Source organism: Oryctolagus cuniculus, chromosome 21 (assembly GCF_051225735.1).
Source record: "Oryctolagus cuniculus isolate XC-2025 breed Fujian yellow rabbit chromosome 21, ASM5122573v1, whole genome shotgun sequence".
NCBI lineage: Eukaryota > Metazoa > Chordata > Mammalia > Lagomorpha > Leporidae > Oryctolagus > Oryctolagus cuniculus.
In genome coordinates, this window is record NC_142887.1 from 29,550,737 (window position 1) to 29,576,166 (window position 25,430).

The following is a 25,430-nucleotide window of genomic DNA, read 5'->3' on the forward strand; positions in this document are numbered from 1 at the left end:
CTGGAACGCCATCCTCGTCATCACTAATGCTTTCCAGGACCAAGTCTTCTGGAATGCAAACAAGTAGAAAAACATCAGGAAAGAGCATTTCCCACTTTCAGCTCCCTCTACCAGAGGAGGCCACACAGGCACACACCCAGTCAGCTGGGGCTTTGCTCTGGTTCACACACCTTGCCCACGGCCTCGCTGGCTACAGTTCTAAACTTACTAAATTACCCTCAACCCCAACCTTGCTTCCCAGACAGACTGTGGAATCAGGCTTCTCCAGACTATAGCAAGTGTGTGATTTCACAGCACCGGCCACTGTGTGTTCCGAATGGGGTTATCTGTGATTATAGAAAAGAAGGTGTTGTAGAGACCAGACCGTGCTGTGTACTTCACACACAGGGCCGTTGTTCCCTTGGTGTTAGGACCAGTTAGGGAGCAGCGGTTGAGTCAAAAGGTCACATATCCCCAAACTACTGCAAGGAGCACTGGTGTAAGGGCAAGATGCTCTCCTGTACAATGCAACTCTCAAGTTCATTGCTGCTGGAGGTACACAATTCTAAATGCAAGGAAGAAGACTGGTGCTAACCATATGGTTTTTAATGCATGCTCTGATTTCAAATGTTCTAGAGGATTAGGTCTCATGTGGTCCTCCCAATGACACCACCCCCACCAAGGACAATGTGTGTGGCAGCTATAATGTGCATCATCTGGTTTTCACATCTACATTTGATTGAGAAGAAAACGACATTTCCATAGAAGACAGAGAACGGTGGACTTGAAGCCACGAGACAGCCTCATCCACCCAGTCAGACCTGAACTGGTGGACAGTGATTGCGAATCAGTCAGGAATCTTCGGTCAGTGTGGACATGGGGGTAGAGGGCATGGACTGAGCCACTGCTGGTCCATCCCCTTGGGTGGAAGGAGGACAGCAAAGCAGAGGAGTGGGAAATAAATAAGACACAGATGAGTTCAAAATTCATTGAGTTAATGTGTATTACAATGTGTGATGGTAATGGGTTTTGTTTTCTGGAAAGAAAATCTTGAAAAATAATTCTGAAATTTTTGACAACAAAACAGTTTTCATTAAGCATACCCACACAATCCTAACTCCCACCAGGACCCCGGAATCAGGGGGCTCTTCAAAGAATCCTACAACAGTCTTAGCAAATACTGTCTTTACCTCATCAAATGAATGACTCAAAAATACTTACTATCTCCAGATCTTATGGACACCTCCTGCAATCACAAAAACAAACAGTATGAGTGCATCGCGGGGCTGAGTGTTTTCACACACATTGGATTCTCTCAATGAGAACTGGAAACACAGAAGCAACGTCAGACAGAGCAAAGGGGATCTGGGCAAGCATGGGTTATAGCTTTGGATAAGACATAAGCTTTTCTTTGGGCATGTGTCTCTCAACACTGGTTTTACTGAGGGAGAGAGTATTTAAATCAAGGAGGAGACATTGCTTGGGAGGGAAAGAACCTCTTGCACAAAATTTATAACTTGGTCCTGGAAAATCCCTTGGTTGTAAATATCAGTTGGTCAGCAACTATTATTCCATCAGTGAAGAAGATAGTATCTGAGATCTATGCAGAATGCTTTCCCATTGACTCAGCTGAAAACACAGGAAAGCAAGGAACCAGTATTTCCAGTTCAGGAAAAGAAAGGTGACCTTACCTTTGCCATGCATGATCCCTCTCCTTCCTCTCCAGAGAAGTGTTTCCCAGGATCTATCCACAGCTTAGTGTTTTCCTGAAAGTCTAAGAGGACACAGGGCATGTGCCAGTCATCAGGGATGAGTCACGCAGAGCGCTGCTTCCCTGTGGCTTAGACCGCAGTGAAATGCGCGTGGCCAGAGCATCCTGCTCGGTGGAAGCAGAGGCAGAAATGACCGGGAAACAACAAGGACGGGGACGCTGGCACGGTGGTAATGGCAGCACAAGGCCAGACATAACCGTCAGCCTGCAGGTCTCTCTAAACTGCCTACTATGGTTTCTTGACTGAAACAGCTGTCACTAGTGACGTTTGACGCAGAGCTCAGCTCAGTGCTGCTCTGAAGTCCATGGTGCTGTAGTTCATGCTGAGGGGCATTCAATGCAAGCTTCTCAGGATAATCTGTTATAGATTAGGGTCCCGGATAAAAACAGTTTAAGGAATGATATTAGTGAACACACAGCAGTATACAGACCACTCCCCCACCAGGGTATCAGGTAGGCCACTCATAATAAAATGACCGAATATATTTAAAAACTTTATATTTTAACAACAGCTTTTCAATACTGCAAGAGGATCTCATTTATGAAAATAGCGGAGTCTCCATAAAACAGCAAACTGTGCGGCATTTTAACTTCTCCTGGCCCCATCTTCCACTCTCCAGTCCTGCCTTTGGCTTGAAAATTAACAGCCATGTTTGCAGTGAAAATGTAAAACCCAGGAGCAGTGGAATATGACCAGGATTCTGCTGGATTTCCTTCAAGTCTTCTTTCTGGGAGAAGTCTCAGTATTTTTAGATGTGTTGTTTTTCTCTCTCTGTGTGTGTTAGTATTTATAATGATTCAGAACTTATCCAGAGCAGGGGAAAAATCATTTTCCCTAGGATACTTGTTCAAAACAGTTGCAGGCAATGATATATCTTGTGGCTGCCTGAGTTGGTGGACCAGTGCTGTGGGAAATATTAAACAGAAGACAGCAAAAGAGAAGCTGCATGTTGACTGGGTATTCACAAAGGAAGCTTACACAGGCTCAGCATACTTCTGGAAGGCCACACTCGCTTGTGGAAGTCTCCTACTCAAAGGGGCTGGGAACACGGCGGGGAAGGAACTGAGGTGGTTCTAAATTCTCAAGTCCAGTTGACATTAAGAAGCTGATCAAGTGAAGATAAGGTAGAATTCTGATCAGCAGGTTACTAAAAAGGTGATCCCCAACACACACTCAGAACAAACATTTGGGGATTAAATCAGCACATGGAAAACCTCTCTCTCTCTCTCTCTCACTCTCTCTCTCTCTCTCTCTCTTTCTCCTTTTCTAACAAATATAGTGAATAAAATTTACAAAATTTCAAAATTTGCCCAAATCTGACACCTGAGAATTGGAGCTTGGAAAAGTCGTCACTATCACTAGAACTATCGTGATGTCACACTGTGCCTAAATAGTGTATGTGAGCCACATGGTTTATGCTAAACATCTGCTTTCTGGGAATCTTGGGTTTGGTACACGCTAAGCAGAAGGTGCCTACATGGTCCAAGAGGAAGTTTGGGGCTGGCACCACGGCTCACTTGGCTAATCCTCCGCCTGCGGTGCTGCCACCCCGGCTTCTAGTCTAGGTTGGGGCGCCGGATTCTGTCCCGGTTGCTCCTCTTCCAGTCCAGCTCTCTGCTGTGGCCCGGGAAGGCAGTGGAGGATGGCCCAAGTGCTTGGGCCCTGCACCTGCAATGGGAGACCAGGAGGAAGCACCTGGCTCCTGGCTTCGGATCGGCGCAGTGCTGGCCATAGCGGCCACTTGGGGGGTGAACCAACGGAAAAAGGAAGACCTTTCTCTCTGTCTCTCTCTCACTGTCTAACTCTGCTTGTCAAAAAAAAAAAAATAATAATAATAATAAGTTTGGGAATTGAGTATCTAATGAGCTTCCCTGGTAGACCAGCTGACATGATGTTGCATTCTTGCTGGAGAAGGAGTGTCCCTGTGGAATTCTTCGGGGGGGGTGGGGAGGCACGGACCACCGGAACCTGGCACAAGGTTTTCTTTGGACATCATCTCATGCACATTTTCTCTTTGATGCTTTTTGTTTTGTACCTTTTTACTGTAAGAAGTCATAGACATGCTAATGACTGTGTACTAAACTCTGTGGGTCCTCCCAGAGATCATCAAAGGTAACCTGAGAATGGTCTCAAGCACACTCAGCGAGGGCTATACCCCAGAGAAAGGAAAATTCAATAGAAACTGTCCCTGGGGAAGCCTAGATTTTTCACTAAGACAGAGGATGTAAGTGAGCTACACTAATATATGCAAATAACAGGGCCATATAATATCTACACTAATATATACAAATAATGGAACCATATAACATCTACACTAATATATGCAAATAACAGGGGCCGGCACTGTGGCATAGCAGGTAAAGCCACTGCCTGCAGTGCCAGCATCCCATATAGGTGCCAGTTCTAGTCCTGGCTGCTCCACTTCCAATCCAGCTCTCTGCTATGCCCTGGGACAGCAGTGGGAGATAGCCTGAGTCCTTGGACCCCTGCAGCTGTGTGGGAGACCCAGAAGAAGCTCCTGGCTCTTGGCTTCGGATCAGCTCAGCTCTGGCCATTGTGGCCAATTGGGGAGTGAGACAGCGGATGGAAGACCTCTCTCTCTGCCTCTCCTTCTCTCTGTGTGTAACTCTGACTTTCAAGTAAATAAATAAATCTTTAAAAATATATATGTAAATAATAGAGCCATATACTATCTACTCAATAACACACAAAGGCAAAACAAGCCTGTGATGATTTTTACAAATTGGGAATGGCAATGAACTGATAAAAATAAACAAAGACTCATTTACAATTCTGAAATATGAAGTAAAATAGTGAGGTGATAGATCTCACTGGCAGAACAACAGTATGAATATGATTGAGCTGAAAATTATCATCAATTATCAGGATCCACCTTTTATTGCCTATTTTATCCAAAGCAGCAGAATACATGCATTTTTTAAGCTTACACGGAACACTCAAAAAGAGACTATATTCTGGGCATAATATCACTGCTCTCACTTTATATTAATACCAGTTATATGAAAAAAATATGCTCTTAGATTATTGGGGCTTTAAAGAAAACATCCAAAACTGTTTGTCAATGTAACAAGATAGTTGAAAAGGACATCTAAGTTACAGATGTTTCAACAGAAATTTCTAAATATTTTCAACTAAAAGAAGTAATAATTTAACTAGATAAAGTATGTCTAGTGCAACAAAGGCAGTGTTCGGAGAGAAATCTATACCATTAGATGTAATGTATTGGAAGAGAAGAAGATAAAATCAATCATCTAAGCCTGCCATTAGGAGATGACTGAAAATGGAGCAACGCAATGTGTAGCACATGGAAGAAGTGACGAGACATATTGCGGAAGTCAGGGAAGATGAAGCACAGGAATTTCTCATCAAATCAATGACCCAAAAATTGGCTTCTTGAGAGGATCAATACAACTGATAAAACCCGATTCAGGCTAAACAGGAAACAAGAAGAGCAAACATAAAACAATTAATACAATGAACGGGAGAGGGGCCAGTACTACTGAAAAGGAATTCTATGAACAATTCTAATCCCACAGTTTGAATATCTAAGTGAAATGAGCCAGTTTCCTGAAAGACATATATTCCAGAATCCAGATAATGTGGGGGGCGGTGCTGAGGTACAGTGGGTTAAAGCCCCAGCCTGCAGTGCCGGCATCCCACATGGGCGCCAGTTCTAGTCCCAGATGCTCCACTTCTGATCCAGCTCTCTGTTATGGCCTGGGAACGCAGTAGAAGATGGCCCAAGTCCTTGGGCCCCTTTGCCCATGTGGGAGACCCAGAAGAAGCTCCTGAATCCTGACTTCAGATCAGAGCAGCTCTGGCCATTATGGCCAATTGGGGAGTGAACCAGTGAATGGAAGACCTCTCTCTCTCTCTCTGTCTCTACCTCTCTCTGTAATTCTTTTAAATAAATAAAAATAAATGCTTTACAAAAAAACCCAGACAATGTGAGGAATTTTATCTATTAAACATATTGAGTCCAGATTCATAGTGGCCCAAATGAAAAAAAAAAAAGCTCTAGGTCCAATTGCCTTCATTGATAAAATCTACTGAATGTTTATGCATCTGTAATTCATCAACTGTGCTTCTAGATATTTATCCTTGATATGAAAGTTTATGTCCATAGGAAAATTTGCACAGGGATATTTCCAAAATACTTATCTGTAATTGCCAAAACTAGAAGCAACTGACCATGATGATGTCCCTGGAGAAGTGAATGGAGAGGTAGCTTTTGACTCACGTGTAAAGTGGGATTGTCTATTAATTTAGAAATAATAAGAACCAGTAATAGGTTCAGGGAGAAGATGTATTTCTGCTAATGTTCGACAGCTAACTAAAGTCTAGACACTAGGTCAAAACTGCTACTGCATGTCAACCAAAGGTGACTTTGAAACTTTATTTCATTTGAAAGAAAGGCAAAGTTAGAAATAGAGCTAGACTCTGCTGTGGCCTGGGAAAGCAGTGGAAGATGGCCCAAGTCCTTGGGCCCCTGCACCCATGTGGGAGACCTGGAAGAAGCTCCTGGCTCCTGGCTTCGAATCGGCCCAGCTCCGGCCATTGTGGCCATCTGGGGAGTGAACCTGCAGATGGAAGACCTCTCTATCTGTCTCTCTTTCTCTCTCTGTGTAACTCTTTCAAATAAATAAATAAATATTTAAAAAAAGAAAGAAAGAAACAAAGAAAGCTAGAAAAGGCAAGAAAAGAAGCGACAGAGTTCCCATCAGTTGGTAAATCCCCAAATGCCCTCAAAGCCTGGGGCCGACCCAATCAAAGCCATGAGCCAGGTGTTCAGTTCAGGTTTCCTATGTGGGTGGCATGGATGGAACTACCTAAGCCATCACCCGCTGTCTTCCAGGGAGCCAATCATCAGGAAGCTGAAATCAAAAGGAAAGACAAGACACAAATCCAGTCCCTAAAATATAGACTATAGGTGTGCCAGCCGGTGTCTTAACTATCCCCAAATTTGCCTTTTAAATGTATTTTTACTTCTGTAAATCATAGCATTGCTGACTGAACAGGAAAATTAAATGTATACAAATTTTAAGAAGATGTCCTACCCTCTTGATAATTTGTACTCACACATTATACACTCAATTGTCTAAAGCTTTCATTCTTTAATCAAATCCTATGCTGAATTTTCACATTAGCTTCACTTAATTTACTTAGAGGTTGCATCTTGGTGTGTATGATCACCAACACTTTGTTGATCCTTTGCCGGGGGCTAGTGGGAAGCTCACAGGGACAGAGACAAACCTTTGAGGAGGTTCCTAGGGAAATACATTCTCGTTAGATGCTGCCGATTTCTTGCTAGCAGAAGAACAGAGGGAAATTGTTAATCGTTTATTCTGAGGTTCTACTTCTGACCTCACCGTTTACTGGCACAGTCACAGGAGGCAGAGGGAGGCTTCGGGCCAATGGTGGGGTTTAGCGAGCTCTTCCCATGTGCACCAGGGAGACTGCGCGGCCCAGGTCTTGATGGGGAAGAGGTCAGTGCAGAAAGGACCCTGAGACTGTGGGTGCTGATGCTCGGCGACTTGGGATTGCATCACCCCAAGAGTTGTGTGAACCAGGGAAGGTGATACAAGCCCTGTGTCCTCGGTTCTCTCCATGGTCCTCTTGCAGTTAAACTGGGCCTACATACTGGTCTTCTATCATGAGTCACAAACTGTCTAAGTGTATATCAGTACCACAAAAGGTGGATGGTGCTGACAAAGCCCTCCAGAAGTGTTTTACTATGTGTGAGGAGGAATAGGCTAGATCACCCGGAGTTGAACCCAGAGAGGGTGCTTGGACAGTACCACGGCAGCAGAGGATGGAGTTTCCTTTTCACCCAAATCAGAGGTAAGGCGGTTTGGAGACAGAACATCTGTCCTCGTCTCCTCCAATCCCTGTGCTATCAAGCCAGTGGAGTGGGCGGAGGGCAGGATGCAAATCACCTTTTACACTTGAGATGATTAACAGAGATACTAAGTGATCTGCAGAATCAAGATGACAATCAGTGATCGATGTGGTATTGGACATTAGCTTGGCTCCCTGGGATCAGAGGTCCCTGAACAGCAGAGATCATGTCCTCGACCACCGACCCAAAAGCTCCCCTCATTCTGTTTTTCAGATCTTCCCCAGCTAGGCTTCATGACAGGGAACCTGGGTGCCCTGCAGAGAGAGGCCTGAGATACGAGCAGCTCACATTCACCTCTACGTTTCAATCTGACCCGAAACAGAACATGTTCTTCCAAAGAGGATCTATGGAGAAAGCTTAGGAAGTGCAGATTTGTGGCCTCTTTCCTTCCTCCATTTCCTGAATGCTGCGGCTGCCTCTGCTGAATGTTTTTGAGCCACCCAGCATCTATCAGTATCCCAGAATGGCTCACACCCCAGCACACCCAATCCAACTGCCATGTGACATTTCTACAGAAAATCAACTCCCCTTCAATGGACAAATTAAATAAGCTGTGAATGTGAAACATCTCCCTTGTGGGTGCCGGTTCGAATCCCAGCTGCTCCACTGCCAATCCAGCTCTCTGCTGTGGCCTGGAAAAGCAGTAGAGTTGGCCCAAGTCCTTGGGCCCCTGCACCCATGTGGGAGATTCAAAGGAAGCTCCTGGTTTCTGGCTTCGGATCAGCCCAGCTCCAGCCATTGCAATCATTTGGGGAGTGAACCAGCAAATGGAAGACCTCTCATTCTCTCTCTCTCTCTTTCTCTCTCTCTCTTTCTCTCTCTCTTTCTTTCTCGCTCTGTCTCTCTAACTCTGCCTTTCAAATGAATAAATAAACCTTAAAAAAAAAGTCCATTCCCAAAGTTAACAGGAGGCCATTTCAACTCCCCCACATCCTCACCAACCCTTTGTCATAGTACCTTTGATAACGTGTCTAATTCTACTGGGTGGAGGAGTGAGATGCTACAGTTTTCACAGCTTTCTACCAAAAAACATCAGTGCATTTTCAAATACTTGGAATACCTCACTCACTGCTATTTCATTAATTTTTGGTATGCAGTACAGGGGCTGTGGTGTACTATGGATTTTTTTCTCAGTGACACTGCACCCTTTTTGAACTACCACATAACAGAGATAATCAATTATTAAAATCTGTAAATAATTAAATCTAATATTATATTTCAACACTGTGTATACAAACTTATGGCTCCTCCTGCTGGGCCTTACCTGTTGCACTGAGATGATCCATGAAGGAAAGAGGCCAGGCCTGTAACCAGAGTTCTACTGAGCGCTGACCACACACGTGGCTCACAGAGCCCATGGTGATAACTATCACCCACTACTTTAAAGCTGCCCCCTAATTCTTGTTGGAATAGGAGTGGCATGGTGAGGAGAGGCTCCGATAAGACATTGATCCACCCAGTGTCTTTCAGTGTTTAGGATCTGGGGTCTGACAAGATGCATGTGTGCTCTTTATGTCCGTGTCCCACTAGCAACTACTGAATATCTGCCGGAACACACACACAGATAGCTACGGGACCGCATGACAGATGAGTCCATTTTATATGTGCCACGTGGGTTACATCTCTGAAGGCTTGGGGAATTCTGGGAGTATGCATGGATGTGAGAACTCCCTGGTATGGTGGCTAAGGATCCACCTGCTTTTGGGGGTAAGGTGTAGGTTTCAGTTTCAACAACAAAAGTGGGCCCACACTCCTGGCTACATGTCCTGGTTCTTCCACTTAATTATCTAGCGAGCTTGAGTAAGGTTACCTATGTGATTTGGTTTCTCCACCTGTGGAATGGGTATACTAGATTAAGTCCAAAATGTATGTCTGTGATGAGGTCTGAGTAAGTTAGTGTAGGAAAGGATGCAGTTTAATTTTTTTTTAATTGAGAAGAGTGTCATAGAGAGTTGTGCTGGGTGAAACTGACATTTGTCTGGAGGAAACACACACACATCTGCACATTCACAATTTTACACCTAGATGCTGTCTACCCGCCAGCGCACAAATGCATTGCACGCAAAGGGAACACAGCTGATTCTAGGGACCATGGACACATATCTGGCGTTTGAAAACTGGAAAACTAGCTTCTTTCGCTACACTCCCATCAGCCTCATTTCTGCCATAGGACTGTGATCATGGTGCATCTCCAGACAAAGTCCAGCACGGAAGGACCACGTTACTTATCTAGATTGTGTCACCAGACAGTAAGGGGCTCTAAAATACATACCGACCATTCTTCTCCTTGAGGGCACCTGCAATGCGGAAAAAACACGGTGAGAATCAGAACATGCTGTGCTCTGTTTGCCCTCGTCTTTGTTCTCTTGCTACTCTACGTCACTCTGATGGGATGCGGCCGACAGGTGAAAGGAATCAAGAGTTGGAAGAGAGACACCAATGGAAAGCCCAAAAGATTTCTAGGGGATAGAGCTGTAAGGAAGTTTCAAAATTGTCTGCCTGAAGAGAAAAATGTAAGTAAAAGGCAAGCATACCACATACGACCAGACACTGTTAATTTTGTATGTTCCCTTGAATCAGGTACCGGGGTAAGATTATCCTTCTCCATCTTCCCTCCAGGTAAGCTGTACCAGCCACACATGATGCACATGGACAATTATTCATACCCAATATCCATTCCAAAAGAAAGGAACAGAGAAGGTTGTGGGGAGCAACTCGGACTAGACTAAGTTACTGGAATTAAGACTTATTCTATGCATCTGCTCTCCCACAATATGGCGCTGAGAAGGGAGAAACAGCTTCTACACAGCTGCCTCCAGTTCAACCAATAAACAGCAGGACCTGCTCCTGATTGGAGGAGAGCAGCGTACTCGGCGTGTGGGTAGCAGAGTTGGGATTGGCGGAAGAGGACTATAAAGGAGGAGAGAGACAACATGCACCAGGAACATCTAAGGGGAACATCTATCTGAAGGAACACCTGTGCAGCCCCCGAGAGAGCCGGCCGGTGGTGTGCCGCTTCCCTGCGGAAGTGGGGAAAGTGGCCAGGGGGAACCGCCCTTCCACGGAGGTGGAAGGGACGGTAGCCAACCCGGGAAGAACCAGCAGCAAACCCGGGGAGGGCCGAGCAGACGAAAGAACAGCGCAGGGTCCTGTGTCGTTCCTCCACGAAGAGGGGGAGCGACAAAGGTCACGGTTCTGTTTTAGACAAAGAAAGACTGTCTGACCTTGGATATTGTCCAGGTCCTTTTTGCCCATGACTCTGGAATCTCCTGCCTCTGACATTCAGGGGGCGCTAGGGCGACACAGAACAGCTGTCAGTTCATGGTTGGTGTGGCTCACTGACTTCTCAGGAACTTGCTCATCATGGACAGTGGCCTAGAACTGGAAGGCATGGCTGTTTAACAAGCAGGAATTCAGCTACTGCTGGACAATCATCCTTGATGAAAGGGCACAGGCAAAGAGAAGAACAGGAAAGAGGTGAGGAACGAAGCCTTTGGTATTTCCAAGACGGGCTGCCGAAAGGCACATGACGTGATCAGTCTCCAGTTGGAGAGTCATGAGAGTCATGCTAGGATTCAGTAGCACAGCCCTCCCAAATTCCAGGGAACTGACCATTACCCTTTTGATATCTTCCAGGTGTGGATTCAACGTCCATAGATACACATTTGTTGCCCCTGCATTTATAATCTTTTTTAAAAATTTTGACCTTGATGATGAGCCAATTTTCAATATTTCATCGAGGAAGTGTACCCCACAGCATGAACCAAATTGCATTGTATCAATTCAGTAGTACTGTTATTATTATGCATAACTTAAAGAGTCCAAATATTGAAACACTGAGTATGATTCATTCATGTTTCTCCTTCTGTCCCTCCTTGTCTTTGCCTTGTCTTATGCCACTTCCAGGCATCACACTTACAATGCGCTCAGACATCTCTAATGGATCCCCTCACTTCTCAGCAGCCTTGGGGTAGGGGCTGAGGAGTGACCCGGCACTGAGAGAGTTCGCATGGGTGTCTCAGGCAGTGCCTTCCCCTTGTCAGTGTCTGTGAATAGTCCAAACACACGGCAGATCCAGCCATTGCGGCCAGCTGGGGAGTGAACCATCGGATGGAAGACCTCTCTCTCTCTCTCTCTCTCTCTCTCTTTCTCTGTGTAACTCTGACTTTCAAATAAATAAATAAATAAATAAATAAATCTTTTTAAAAAGCCTCTTTCAAATCTAAGGCTCTGAACAAATAAAAATTCCCAGACAGAGAGGTAAGCAAGGTGTAGAGATTTGACCCCACGGGATGTGTATCTTTTACAATTTGATTGATGGCCCTAATGTCTAGGGTTCAAATCTGTTTCCTTAATCTTGTTTGGGGATGTGGAGGGCAAGCTGACATGTGGCAGCACTGGTGAGGCAAGAATTGACTGGGGGTTTTAGCACCAAATCTTTTTTTTTTTTAAGATTTATTTATTTATTTGAAAGAGTTACAATGAGAGAGAAGGAGAGGCAGAGAGTCTTCCATCTGCTGGTTCACTCCCCAATTGGCCACAATGGCCAGAGCTGCACCAATCTGAAGCCAGGAGCCAGGAGCTTCTTCCAGGTCTCCCACGTGGGTGCAGGGGCCCAAGCACTTGGGCCATCTTCTACTGCTTTCCCAGGCCATGGCAGAGAGCTAGTTCAGAAGTGGAGCAGCCGGGACTCGAACCGGTGCCCACAAGGGATGCCGGCACTGCAGGCGGTGGCTTTACCCGCTACACCACAGCGCCGGCCCAAGCACCGAAGCTTTCTGGTCAACAGATCCCTCACCTGTGAAACAGTTCAGTGCTTGGGTTCCAGCCGTGCCCTGATCTCCTTAGTTCTGGAGGAAACATTGGACATTTAGAGACTTCCTCCTCTGCCCAGTTTCTGTTGACAAGAAGCCAATTCCCTGTGTTAGGCATCTTTGTTAACAATAGGATTCAGGTAGTGCTCTGCCTCCTGCTGTTGCCAGTCCAGTGATTGAGACTCGGTTTCCTGGGTTCTTTCATACAGTTAGAACCAGGCAGAAAGGGTCTGCCTGTGATTACAAGTGGACCTCATGTCTGTCAAATGGGAGACGCTAAGATACCCTGGTTCCCAGGTCTGAGCCACCTTCACCACTAGGGGGAGTCAGCCCAAGAGTGAGCCTGGGTTCCAAGGTGCTCAGGGGCACCTGAACCATCACCATGGCCACTGCCATTTGTTTCTCAACCAATTTGTTGTGGTTTGGAACCTGGTTTCTGGCCCTGTACCCTCAGGGCATTTGTTCCTGAGGCTCCAGGTGGAACGTTCACAATCATTTCCTCTGTCCATCCTGGTGGTAACTTCAGACCTATTTCTCTTTCTCAGGGTATCCGCAACCCTGGGACTTAGTCGGTCCCCTTCAACGGCAAGCTTGGATTCAGAGTAGAGTGGGGATTTGAGGCTTCAGGGGGCTTTCAGTAGCAGAGTACAGACAGGGTGCCTCGTTTCTAACGTCACGTGCCTGACTGCAAAGTCTGAAATTAAATTACGACATTTTCCCTGAGAGTAACAAAATGAAAATGAATAGAGCAAACCAACGAACCCAACCCAGGCATTTTTCAGATCAACTGCTAAATGTCTAGCTTCAGTCTCATAATTCCCCAAACGCATAGGACACAATAAAACGCCACGTGTCGTGTCACAAAGCAGGAACATCAGAACTTGACTTTGTGCCGAGCATCCAGACACCAGTGCGGAGATGACTACGGTGCTGGAATTACGCAGCAGTGATTTTCGGAGCGACAGTCGGAAAACCCCTTGGTGAGCGATTTCAGACGTTCTTGAAACAAACAGGAGAGAACAAGTCTCAGAAAAGAAACAGAAGTCATAAAAACAGACCAAAGGGGAGTAGTTAAAACTGAAAAATATGAGCCGGCGCCGCGGCTCACTAGCCTAATCCTCCGGGTTCTAGTCCCGGTCGGGGCGCCGGATTCTGTCCTGGGTTGCCCCTCTTCCAGGCCAGCTCTCTGCTGTGGCCAGGGAGTGCAGTGGAGGATGGCCCAAGTGCTTGGGCCCTGCATCCCATGGGAGACCAGGATAAATACCTGACTCCTGGCATCGGATCAGTGCGGTGCGCTGGCCGCAGTGGCCATTGGAGGGTGAACCAACAGCAAAGGAAGACCTTTCTCTCTGTCTCTCTCTCTCACTGTCCACTCTGCTTGTCAAAAAAAAAAAAAAAAAACTGAAAAATACAACATGCTAAATTAAACAACAAACCTCTGGAAAGTTTCAAGAACTTAAATTCCAATCGCTGAAGAAGGTATTCAACTCACAAATAGTTATCAGAGCACAGCAGAGGGAGCTGTGGGTCTGGCTTAAAACCACCTTGCATGGTATCTGTCATGGATGGGCCCGGAGCTTGAGCTGACCGGGTGGATTCAGACATCACAGCAGGTGCTTCTCCCAGGGCGCACGATGAGCTCACAACCACTCCACTCCCTGATGGAGGAACTGCTCCCTGGGTTAAGGAACCAGAATCGGATGGTATTGGAGAAAGGTTCTTATTTGAATCATGTACACTACCACCCCCAGACACAGGCCTTTTACCCAGGAGCTGGGATAAAAGAGACTTCAGAGGGTTCAGCAGCAGCTGTAGCTCCTGAGAATCCTTGGAAAATCTACACCATGGCCTCTCCTGCCCCTCTTCTCTGTCTTCAGCCTCTGCGCAGGCTCACAGAGATTTCAGTGTCTGGCCTCTGGAGGGACACCTGTGTATTTCGTCCTCACTTTTTTTTTTATTTATTTGACATAGAGTTACAGACAGTGAGAGAGAGACAGAGACAGAGAAAAAGATCTTCCTTCCGTTGGTTCACCCCCCCCCCCAAATGGCTGCTACCGCTGGCGCTGCGCTGATCCGAAGCCAGAAGCCAGGTGCTTCTTCCTGGTCTCCCATGCAGGTGCAGGGGCCCAAGTACTTGGGCCGTCCTTCACTGCCCTCCCGGGCCACAGCAGAGAGCTGGCCTGGAAAAGGAGCAACCGGGACTAGAACCCGGTGCTCATATGGGATGCCAGCGCTGCAGGTGGAGGATTAACCTAGTGAGCCACGGCGCCGGCCCCCTCGTCCTCACTCTTAACATGTGTGTCTTTGGTCTCAGAGACCATTTCTCAGTCTGTGGTGACTCAGGAGTCCTCTCTGTGTCCCCAGGAGGGACATCTCATCTGTGGCTCTGGCACTGGGACAGTCACCAAGTGCCACTATCCACACTGGTTCCAGCAGAAGTCTGGCTAAGCTCCTGTGGGTATAGGAGACAAGTAACAAACTCCCCTGGAGATCTGCCCAGTTCTCAGGCCACCCCGCACCCTCGAAGCCCTGACCCTCTCTGGGACCCAGCCTGAGGACAAAGCTTTGTACTACTGTCAGCTACAGCATGGTGGTGCTTGGCACTCAGATCAGGATCCAAGATATGAACTTATGCTTGACCACACCTGGATAAAAACATAATCATGTGTCCTGGGCATCATGTGACAAGAACCCTGGGCTCTCAAGGCAGCCTAATGTGGACCACCCATAGAGAGAAGGGCAGAGGAAAGGCTAGGAATTGACTCTTACTCCTGTTTGAGTCCTATCCTGGCAGGTGTTTGTGAATGATTTGGTCAACAAAAAGCAGAATTCAATTATTTCATGTTCCAAAAGAATAGCAACAGCTGGGCCAGATCTGAAGCCTAAAGCTGAATTCGTTTCCTCCAGAAAAAATCATCTCCAGTAATGTTCTTTTCATCAGTTAAGAGCAAAGAGGAGAAACCAACCTTCTGTTGTGTGTTGCTATTATTTGCTTTTATTATGTTTCATTTTAATACAAATGTATTGCGTGATAATTTTGGATATGAAAAAAAGGAAAATTATCAAAAAGGATACTTCTTTCTAATGTTATGTGATAAAATATGTCCCCCTAAGAAGACACGCCACAGTCCCACCACCAGAATATACAACTATCTTAAAAATGGTGTCACGGGGGCGAGTATTGTGGCATAGCAGGTGAAGCTGCCATCTGTGAGATCAGTATCCCTTTGGGCGATGGTTTGAGTCCCGGCTGCTCCACTTCCGATCCATCTCCCTGCTAATGGCCTGGAAAAAGCAATGGAAGAGGCCCAAGTGCTTGGGCTCCTGCCACCCATGTGGGAGACCTGAAAGAAGCTCCTGGCTCCTGGCTTCAGCCTGGCCCACTCCTGGCCATGGCAGCCATCTAGGCAGTGAACCATCTGGGGATGGATTATCTCTCTGTCTCTCTCTGTAACTCTGCCTTTCAAATAAATAAATAAATCTTTTCTTAAAATAAAATAAAAATGGTGTCACTGCATATCTAATTAACTATGACTAAGGTGACCCGGTATCTGTCCGAGAAGAAAGCCAGGCAAAGATTCAGACAAAGGCCTTGTGCAGCTGCAGACCAAGGAATGCAGAAAATTGACCACAAAAAGCTGAGAATCAGGAAGGGAACAGGAAACATTCCTAGAAGGAACACTGGAGACATTTCTGTGACTTTGGAAGTACTGAGGGAGATGTCTGCATTTTCTGTGGGAACCCTTGAGCACATTATGCCTGGAGGAATGAGGAAGTTGGCTCACTGGCCGTGTGGTTAGGAACCAGAATTGATGAGGCATGAGAGAGAAAAAAAAAATCAATACCCCAACCCCCAGCCAGGCTCCTCCCTGTGTTGGACCAGTGCTTCTCAGACCTTAACGTGCCTGGGGGTTGTCAGAGGACCTTGTAAAATGTGGATTCTGAATAATGGGACTGGAGGGGGCCTGGAGTCTGCATTTGTAAGAGGCTCATGCCCTTAAAATCCACATGGTGTAAAATAAGACGTGTAAAATAAGAAGTGATTGTCAGAGAAAAGCAAACACCAGTGTCTTACAGAGAGAAACAGGAGGTTCTGGTTAAAGAGGAATCCGCCAGCCCACACAAGGAGACTGCCAGATACGACAGCTGGGAAGCTGGGAGAGGCTCCAGTTTAGAAACAGAAACAAAACTCTTCTTGACCTGAGCTCCCCCTCTAGCTCCTGCCCAGGCCCCACAGCGTCTTCTCCAGGCCTGATTTACAACTCCCCTGCTCCATTCCTGGGTCTCTCTCCCTTTCCCACCACCCTGTGCCTCCTAGGTTTCTGAGCAACTCCGCAATTGCAACTGCAACTAGATGAACTGAAGCAAACCTACCGCACGTGAGTGTAACAGCTGTGTGAGCAGGGCTATAGCTTTTAGCTATCCAATCTAGGTATATGTAACCACATCTGCACTGAAAAAGTTGTTTGTGCCAAGGTTATGTGTGCCAAGGTTATGTAAGACAACACCTTGCTTTGTTCAGGGCCCATAATTTTACAGACAAACTCTCCGCTGGGCCTGCCGGCATCAATCCAACCATCAATCAATTGAGCTGTTTTCCTGTTAAAAGCCTCGATGTCCCACCTCTCAATCCAAGTATCCTGTTACACTTTTTTCCTAACACTCTGGTGTCAGTGATTGGCTTGATATGCATCAGATGAACCCAGGTTTTATTGGGGTTTCATAGCATACTGATGATCACAAAAGGACTCTGGTCCCAAGTGGGCTTCTCACCTGTAGCAAATGGGCCCTGGGCTGAAAGCCACCCTTAGGGGTTGTCCTGTAGCAGCCTCAGGGACACCCCCTAGTGGCTGACTGTTGACCAGGTCTCACTGGCCTGAAGCACATTCTGCGTAGAAGAAATCAGGCTCAAATTTGTTCAAAATCTGGGGAAACATATTTGGTAGCACAGCCACACCAGTGTCTCTTGTTGGAAGGGAGTTTCCATTTCAGGAGCCAGAGAAAGTTCTGTGTCCTGACAGACTGCTTTGTAACGTGACAATTTTTTTTAAAGCTTGATTCTTTGTCAACAGGTCCAGTTGTAAAATTCAGTGAGTAATCAGAGCTCTAGTTTACACTTTGCAAAACTGGGTAGTATTAATTATAAACCCAGGTATTTTACTGTAACACTGCTTGGCCACACTACTACTCCCTGGGATCTGACGAGAAGTATTCACTTAATGGATATCTGGGTTTTGTCACTATTTTCCAGCTATGCTTGTTTCATGAAAAAGGAAGAATAGGGAGAAATTTCACATATGCAAGATTTTATGCTATTACATCAAACGGAGCCAATACAGAGAAAGTGGGACATACCTAGAACAATGGTTCAGAAGGAATTAAATTAACCCAAATGTTTGTTGGTTCACATGACTTAGGTAAATCTCTGATGAGTAAGCTGCTTTAAACTTGTTATTGAAAAAAAAAAAAGATGTGAACATGTTTTTGGAATTGTTAACATACATTTGTGCCTGGTTTCATGGCCAGGAAAAGTTATGTATGTTAATATTTCAAATCCTCTCATTTTGATGTATGTTATGGATTGGACAGGATTTGGCTGTCCAGATTTCTGCAGACATTGAAACTGCAGTTCTGTGCTAATGGTTAAGGGATGAATGCTATTGTCTGATGGACTGGGGCGGAGGCTTGATCTAATTGAGGTGGCTAGGAGGCAGCCTTGTGGAAGCTGTAAGTCGCCAGGGGCTTGCCTTCCCAAAGGGCTGGTTACTTGGCTGAACCACGTGATCCTTCCTCCATACAGCTCCATGCTTCCAGACAAACAGGGCTGCCCCATCTTGAACAGTGAGCCTCCGAAATGTAAACTGAAATAACCTCTTCCTTCCCAAGAAGCTCCTCTCGGGGATTTCAGCACAAGTAGCAGAAAGCTGACTAATACCATGTAAAAACAAATAACTCAGATTAAAGGGCAATATAGTGGGGCCAGCACTGTGGCGTAGCGGGTACAGATGCCACCTGCGGGGCCAGCATCCCATGTGGGCGCCGGTTAAAGACCCAGCTGCTCCAAATCCGATCCAGCTCTCTGCTATGGCCTGGGAAAGCAGTGGAAAATGGCCCCAGTCCTTGGGCCCCTGCACCCATGCAGAGGACCCAGAGGAAACTCCTGGTTCCTGGCTTCAGATTGGCCCAGATCTGACTGTTGCAGCCAACTGGGGAGTGAACCAATGGACGGAGGATCTCTCTACCTCTGCCTCTTTCTCTCTCTTAAGTCTGCCTTTCAAATAAATAAATAAATCTTTAAAAATAAAGTGCAAGATGGTGGCTGTTGCTTCCTGCTTAATGAAAGCATGATTTATTGGTTCAAGTCCCAGCTACACCACTTCCCAACCAGCTTCCTGCCAATGCACCTGGGAGGTGGCAGATACTGGGCCCAAGTATTAGGGTTCCTGCCACCCATATGGGAGACCATCATGGAGTTCCTAGCTCCTAGTTTCAGCCTGGCCCAGTCATGAGAATTATAAGAACGAACCAGTAAATGGAAGATTTCTCTCTCTCTCTCTCTCTCTCTCTCTCTCTCTCTCTCTCTCTCATTCTCTCTCTTCCCCTCCTTCCGTCCCTCCCTCCCTACCCCTTCTGTGTAACTCTGCCTTTCAAATAAATAAATAAATCTTTTTGTTTAGCTATAATAAATTTTAGAGTTTTTCTTTGACAAGAAAATAACTTAAAGTAATAGTCATGCTTATAAAACACCCCTGCTTTCATATGTAAGCATACTTGTTAAAAAATAAAATAGGTAAACAGAAAGGATACTTGTTCCTAAATATAAATGCAAGTACTCTTGGCTTCTTAAATTCTATGAAGAGAAGGAGGAGGAGGAGAAGAAGAAGAAGTTGGGGCCAGCATTGTGGTGCAGCAGGTCAAGCTGCCACTGGCATCCTACACTGGAATGCGGGTTCAAGTCCTGACTGCTCCACTTCTGACCCAGCCCCTGCTAATGAGCCTGGGAAAGCCGTGGAGGACGGCCCAGGTGCTTGGGTCCTTGCCTCCCACAATGGAGTTCCACCCTCCTGGCTTCAGCTGAGACCAACCCAGGCCATTACACCATTTGCAGAGTGAACCAGCAAATGGAAAATCTCTGTCTCTCCTCTTCTTTCTCTCTTTATCACTATGTCTTCTAAATAAATTAAATAAATGAATTCCATAAAAAGTTAGGATGTCTGGGACTATTAATAAAAATGGTTTTATAGGATATACGTGACAGTTCAAAATTGCTTACAAGGTTTTCACTAGAAATTAAGGTTACTAATAGTAATTTTTGTCCTAATGTAAACTTACTGATGTTCCATAAGAAGATAAAAGAAAAATACAGGACTAATAACTGAAAGAATATAAAAAAGTTAAGAGGGTTTGTGGAAGAGGAATCTTGAGTGGTCAGGCTGGTAGAAGTGTAAGCGATTTATTATCTACAGGGTTTTCTAAAGACTGAACATTAACACCAAAGGTACACAGACTGACGCAAAACTGGATTCTAGTCTACTGTATTGAAGCAACACATTTTTCTTAAAATGTTGATCTGTTCTTAGTACAAATTCACAAGAAGGTTTGATTTTCATCCTGAATTTTTTTTTTTTTTGACAGGCAGAGTGGACAGTGCTCTAGAGAGAGAGAGAGAGAGAGAGAGAGAGAGAGAGAGAGAAAGGTCTTCCTTTTGCCATTGGTTCACCCTCCAATGGCCGGCGCACTGCGCTGATCCAAAGGCAGGAGCCAGGTGCTTCTCCTGGTCTCCCATGGGGTGCAGGGCCCAAGGACCTGGGCCATCCTCCACTGCACTCCCTGGCCACAGCAGAGAGCTGGCCTGGAAGAAGGGCAACCGGGACAGAATCCGGCACCCCGACTGGGACTAGAACCTGGTGTGCCGGTGCTGCTAGGCGGAGGATTAGCCTATTGAACCTATTGTGCCAGCGATCCTGAATTTTTTTTAAAAGATTTACTTATTTATTTGAAAGTCAGAGTTACACAGAGAGAAGAGGCAGAGAGAAAGAGTGAAGTCTTCCATCTGTTGGTTCATTCCCCAGTTGTCCAAAACAGCTGGAGCTGCGCCAATCAAAGCCAGGAGCCAGGAGCTTCTTCCAGGTCTCCCACATGGGTGAAGGGGCCCAAAGACCTGGGCCATCTTCTACTGCTTTCCCAGGCCATAGCAGAGAGCTGGATCGGAAGTGGAGCAGCTGGGTCTTGAACTTGCACCCCTATGGGATGCTGGCGCTTCAGGCTGGGCGTTAACCCGCTGCACCAACGCACCAACCCCCTGAATTTAAAAAAATTTTTTTGAGGGGTTGGCGCTGTGGCATAGTGGGTAAAGTCGCTACCTGCAGTGCCGGCATCCCATATGGGCACTGGTTTGAGTCCCGGCTGTTCCACTTCCAATCCAGCTCTCTGCTATGGCCTGGGAAAGCAGTAGAAGATGGCCTGGTGCTTGGGCCCCTGCACCTACATGGGAAGACCCAGAGGAAGCTCCTGGCTCTTGGCTCCTGGCTTCAGATGAGCGCAGATCCGGCCATTGCAGCCAGTTGGGGAGTGAACCAGTGGATGGAATCTCTCTCTCTCTCTCTCTCTGTGTATGTGTGTGTAACTCTTTCAAATAAATAAAAAAATCTTTAAAAAATTCTTTGAACTATATTTTGAACTGCAGCTTTTCCTGTTTTTACAATTTCGATTTGATTAATTGGTGACTCTGCCCCTCAGCTTTAGAGTGAGGTCTTGTACGCTGTCCCTCCCCCCTCCACAACCCCGAGGTTTTGACTTGACTATGATCTCACACTGAAGATGTCTCCAAAGCCTGGGAATAAATAACAGAATAACTTGATTCTTTACTTGGGACTTTTCTTGAAGTACTTAAACCGTTGTATGTAATTAAACAATTTCAAGTGCTTGTATTGTCTGTAAGAGTCAGGTACCCTTCTCGTCAAGGTTTCTTGTTTACACTCTATTGTGGTATGGTGCGTACTCACAACCTTGGACACCCACTCTTCTTATGTCTAATCACATTCAGATACCGACCCATCAGGTCTGACGCTCAGGTCCTCTCATCCAGCTTCCCAGAAGGACAAACAATGCAGGAGAGTTCTGGGGATTTGTTTCGTTTTCCTTTATCTTTCTGGTAACTAACCAAGGATACAAGAAATTGGTTTTTTCAAAATAATTTATTGTGTTCTCTTTATTAAGTTCTGACTGCTTGAAAAAAAATCTTAAAAGAGCTAAAGCATTATTTTGCTAGCTATTCATTTTGAAATATTTAATCACTTTATAATGCTGATTAAATGTAGCTTATCACTCTGGTTAAACCAAACCAAACTGATTAAATAGATAACTATTACTTCACAGTGATCTGGGGTCCAATTTTAACCCAGTGTTTTAATTCTTTCTTTTTTTTTTTTTTTTTTTTTGGACAGGCAGAGTGGACAGTGAGAGAGAGAGAGAGAAAGGTCTTCCTTTGCCGTTGGTTCACCCTCCAATGGCCACCGCAGCTGGTGCACTGCGGCCGGCGCACCGTGCTGATCCGAAGGCAGGAGCCAGGTGCTTCTCCTGGTCTCCCATGAAGGTGCAGGGCCCAAGAACTTGATTTGAACCCGGTGTGCCGGCACCACAGGCGGAGGATTAGCCAAGTGAGCCGCGGCGCCGGCCCCAGTGTTTTAATTCTTTTGACCTCATTCGCAGGCCTGCTCAAGGTCAAAGTGCTCAATGACATCTCCTGACTGTAAGATTTCCAGCTGGGCCCTTCGAGCTCCTCACAGGGTGTCTCTGTCATCTTGAGGGGGTAATATCTCATTAGGCTTATTTAGATCACATGGAAAGTACTGTCAAATCACAAAATGATGCTAAACTTTAAGTTGTATCAGTAGCTTTTTGATATATATCCTAGAGATCATGAAAATTTAGGGAGCAAACCAGCAGATGGAAGATCTCTATCTGTGTCTCTCCCTCTCTGTCTGTAACTGCCTCTTACACAATCTTTAACACACACACACACACACACAAGCTTATTTACAAGAGATCAGCTGGAAATCCAATTATTTAACGTGCAAGAGATGAAAGGCAGACAAGATATGCACATCCTTAACCCTATACCAATGAAAGGATATCACTGAAGTATCTTCTCTCAGGGAGCTAGCACGTCTTCAGTTACGTGCATGTGTGCACATCACAGAGACCAGGACGCCTGCTTTGAGGAAGAAACCACAGTAATCACCACGCTGCATCAGAATCACGGGATTCAATACCAGATCATGAGTGAGTGAATGGAGGCAGTGCCTGGTGAGCTGCAGAAATCAAATGGATTACCCCCTCTCTGGGACATGAGGCTCTGTGTGTCCTGCTACCAGCAGGGGGCACTGTGGGACTATCCTGTGGACCCACCCAGAAGCTGTCAGGACCATTCAGAGGAGCCCTGGCTGGGGGCTGGGCCCTGTGCTCACTGCAGGGGAGTAAGCAGCTGTGTGCTCTCAGGCCTGACAGTCCCATAAGCATGGACTTTGGTCTCACAGGTGCTTCCTCTCCTCTCAAGGCATCCCCAAGAAGTGCAATAAACCCTCATCCTCCTCAGTCTACAGTGGGAGCTGAGCCCCAGCACCAGGGCTCAGGGAGGGGCGGGGCAGGCACTGGGCGGGGCCTCATTTGCATGTGCAGCCCCTCCTCTGGCACAGGCTGGGAAGAAAAGGAGGCCTGGGGCAGCACAGCCCACTGTGGGCATCAGGGGCTGTGACCACCATGGCCTGGGCTCCTCTGCTCCTGCTGCTCCTCTCTCACTGCACAGGTAGGGACGGCCCTGGGGACCAGGTCCCAGCCTGGCTCCGACCCCTTGCTCAGAGCCCTGAGGGACGTGAGCCTGACCTCTGCCCCCTCCCCGTGTTCTGTGTCTGCAGGTTCCCTCTCCCAGCCTGTGCTGACTCAGCCACCCTCCCTGTCTGCGTCTCTGGGCACAACAGCCAGACTCACCTGCACCCTGAGCACTGGCTACAGTGTTGGCGAGTACCCTTTAGTGTGGCTCCAGCAGGTGCCAGGGAGGCCTCCCAGGTATCTGCTAGGCTACCACACAGATGATATTAAACACCAGGGCTCCGGGGTCCCCAGCCGCTTCTCTGGATCCAAGGATGACTCGGCTAATGCAGGCGTCCTGAGCATCTCTGGGCTGCAGCCCGAGGACGAGGCCGACTATTACTGTGCAGTGGGAACACAGTGCTTCAGATGATGAGGAAGCAAAACAAAAACCTCTGGGCCCACAGACCTTGGCTCTGAGTGCTTTCAATGATCAACATCTGTGGAGACCCCAGGGCAGACTTCTCTGCAGCAGGCTATGCCCAGCAACAGGGAAAAAAGAAAACACACAGGTGCAGCCTGAACCTGAGCCACATTAGGGCATCTGGGGGAGGCACAGACAGATGAGGTCACAGAGCACAGGGCACAGCTCTGTAGAGTCTGCAATGAATTATCAAAAGGAAACACACTGTCAGCTGCTGGAAATGCTGACCAGCGCAACCACGGTCATCCACCGATCCATTTCCGCAGCTTGGCTCACACAGTGTGATATTAGTGATGCCCCCAGAGCTGATTTATTGGCACCCACTCCAGTGATAGACATGTGTTGCTCCCTCTGAACGCAACCAGATATTCATAGTCACGGACTCCATGGACTCTGTCAACCCCCAAATCCTCCCTCCCCTTCTCTCTGTCCCTGTATCCCTCGCGCCTCCTGCTTGCTCCTGGAGGGATTCAAGCCTTCACCCATCCCCACACTGCATTTGAAGAGAGACTTAAGTAGGCTCTGCTGCTGTTTCCAGTTCTCAGGGGCTGCATCTCCAGTGAGGGCAAGTTCCAGAAATTACAGCAGCATGGACCCCTTCACACGCTCCTGCCTGCTCTCATCCCCTGTCCTGCTTTTCTGCTCCCTACAGTCTCTTGAACGTGACAACATAATTCATGCTTACTTCCTAAAAATCACCTGTTCATTCAGTCATTGAGTATTTGCACGTGAAGTATTATCATGGTGGTTTTTTTAAAAAAATATTTATGTATTTGAAACTCAGAGTTAGAGGGAGAGACAGAGAGAGATCTTCGATCTGCTGGCTCAATCCTCAGATGGCTGCAATGGCCAGCACTGGGCCAGGACAAAGCCAGGGGCCAGGAGCTTCTTCCAGGTCTCCTATGCGGGCCATCCTCCACTGCTTTTCCCAAGCCATTAGCAATCACCTGGATCAGAAGAGGAGCACTTGGGCCACAAACTGGCACCCATACAAGATAACAGTGCTACAGGTGGTGGCTTTACCAGCTATACCACAACACCGGCAACTCATGGTAATTTTAATTCAACATATTTGAAATTGTACAGTTTAATAAGTAGTAGTCAATATATATATGCATACATATATATAATTTACACACATTAACATACTGTTACATATTAATCTTTGTATCACTAATTTATTATACAGTTTTTTAACGATCACACAATAATAATACAGAACATTTCCATCACCCATACGTTTCTCTTGTGGCAGTTTTCAGTGTCTCAGCAACTCTGACCTGAAGACCCCAGGATCAGCTTCATACGTACAGATTATTCCATTCCAAGAGAAACATGTGGTGTGTGCTCTGTTGTATTCACTTTCTAATGCTCCAAATAGGCATTGTGAAACCCATGCACGGAATGTGTGTAGGAGCACTTCATTCTCTGTCACAGTTGTGCAGGCCTCCAATGCAGAAATGTTACACCTTTCTGCTTAGTCACATCCTGGCAAGCGTTTGTGGTCTGTCCACATCGATCCGCTCCAAGTAATCCTGCTGCACGTTTTCATCGGTAAGTCACTCTGTGGTTCCATTTCCCTAGAATGATTCACCAGGAGTAGAAGGATAGGTCACAAGGAAAACTGCTCACTTTACAAGGAAGTACTCGGC

At 46.5% G+C, this 25,430-nt stretch overlaps 1 protein-coding gene and 1 long non-coding RNA gene across 11 annotated transcripts in view; both read left to right on the top strand.

Moving 5' to 3' along the window:
• LOC108178662 (Ig lambda chain C region-like) overlaps nt 1-25,430 on the top strand; it is a 362,049-nt gene that overhangs the window by 133,886 nt on the left and 202,733 nt on the right. The gene's annotated exons all lie outside the window — the stretch shown is intronic.
• On the top strand, nt 21,208-25,394 carry LOC149119882 (uncharacterized). The gene is made up of 2 exons (XR_016227359.1): nt 21,208-23,292; nt 23,402-25,394. It is a non-coding gene; the product is annotated as an uncharacterized LOC149119882 (long non-coding RNA).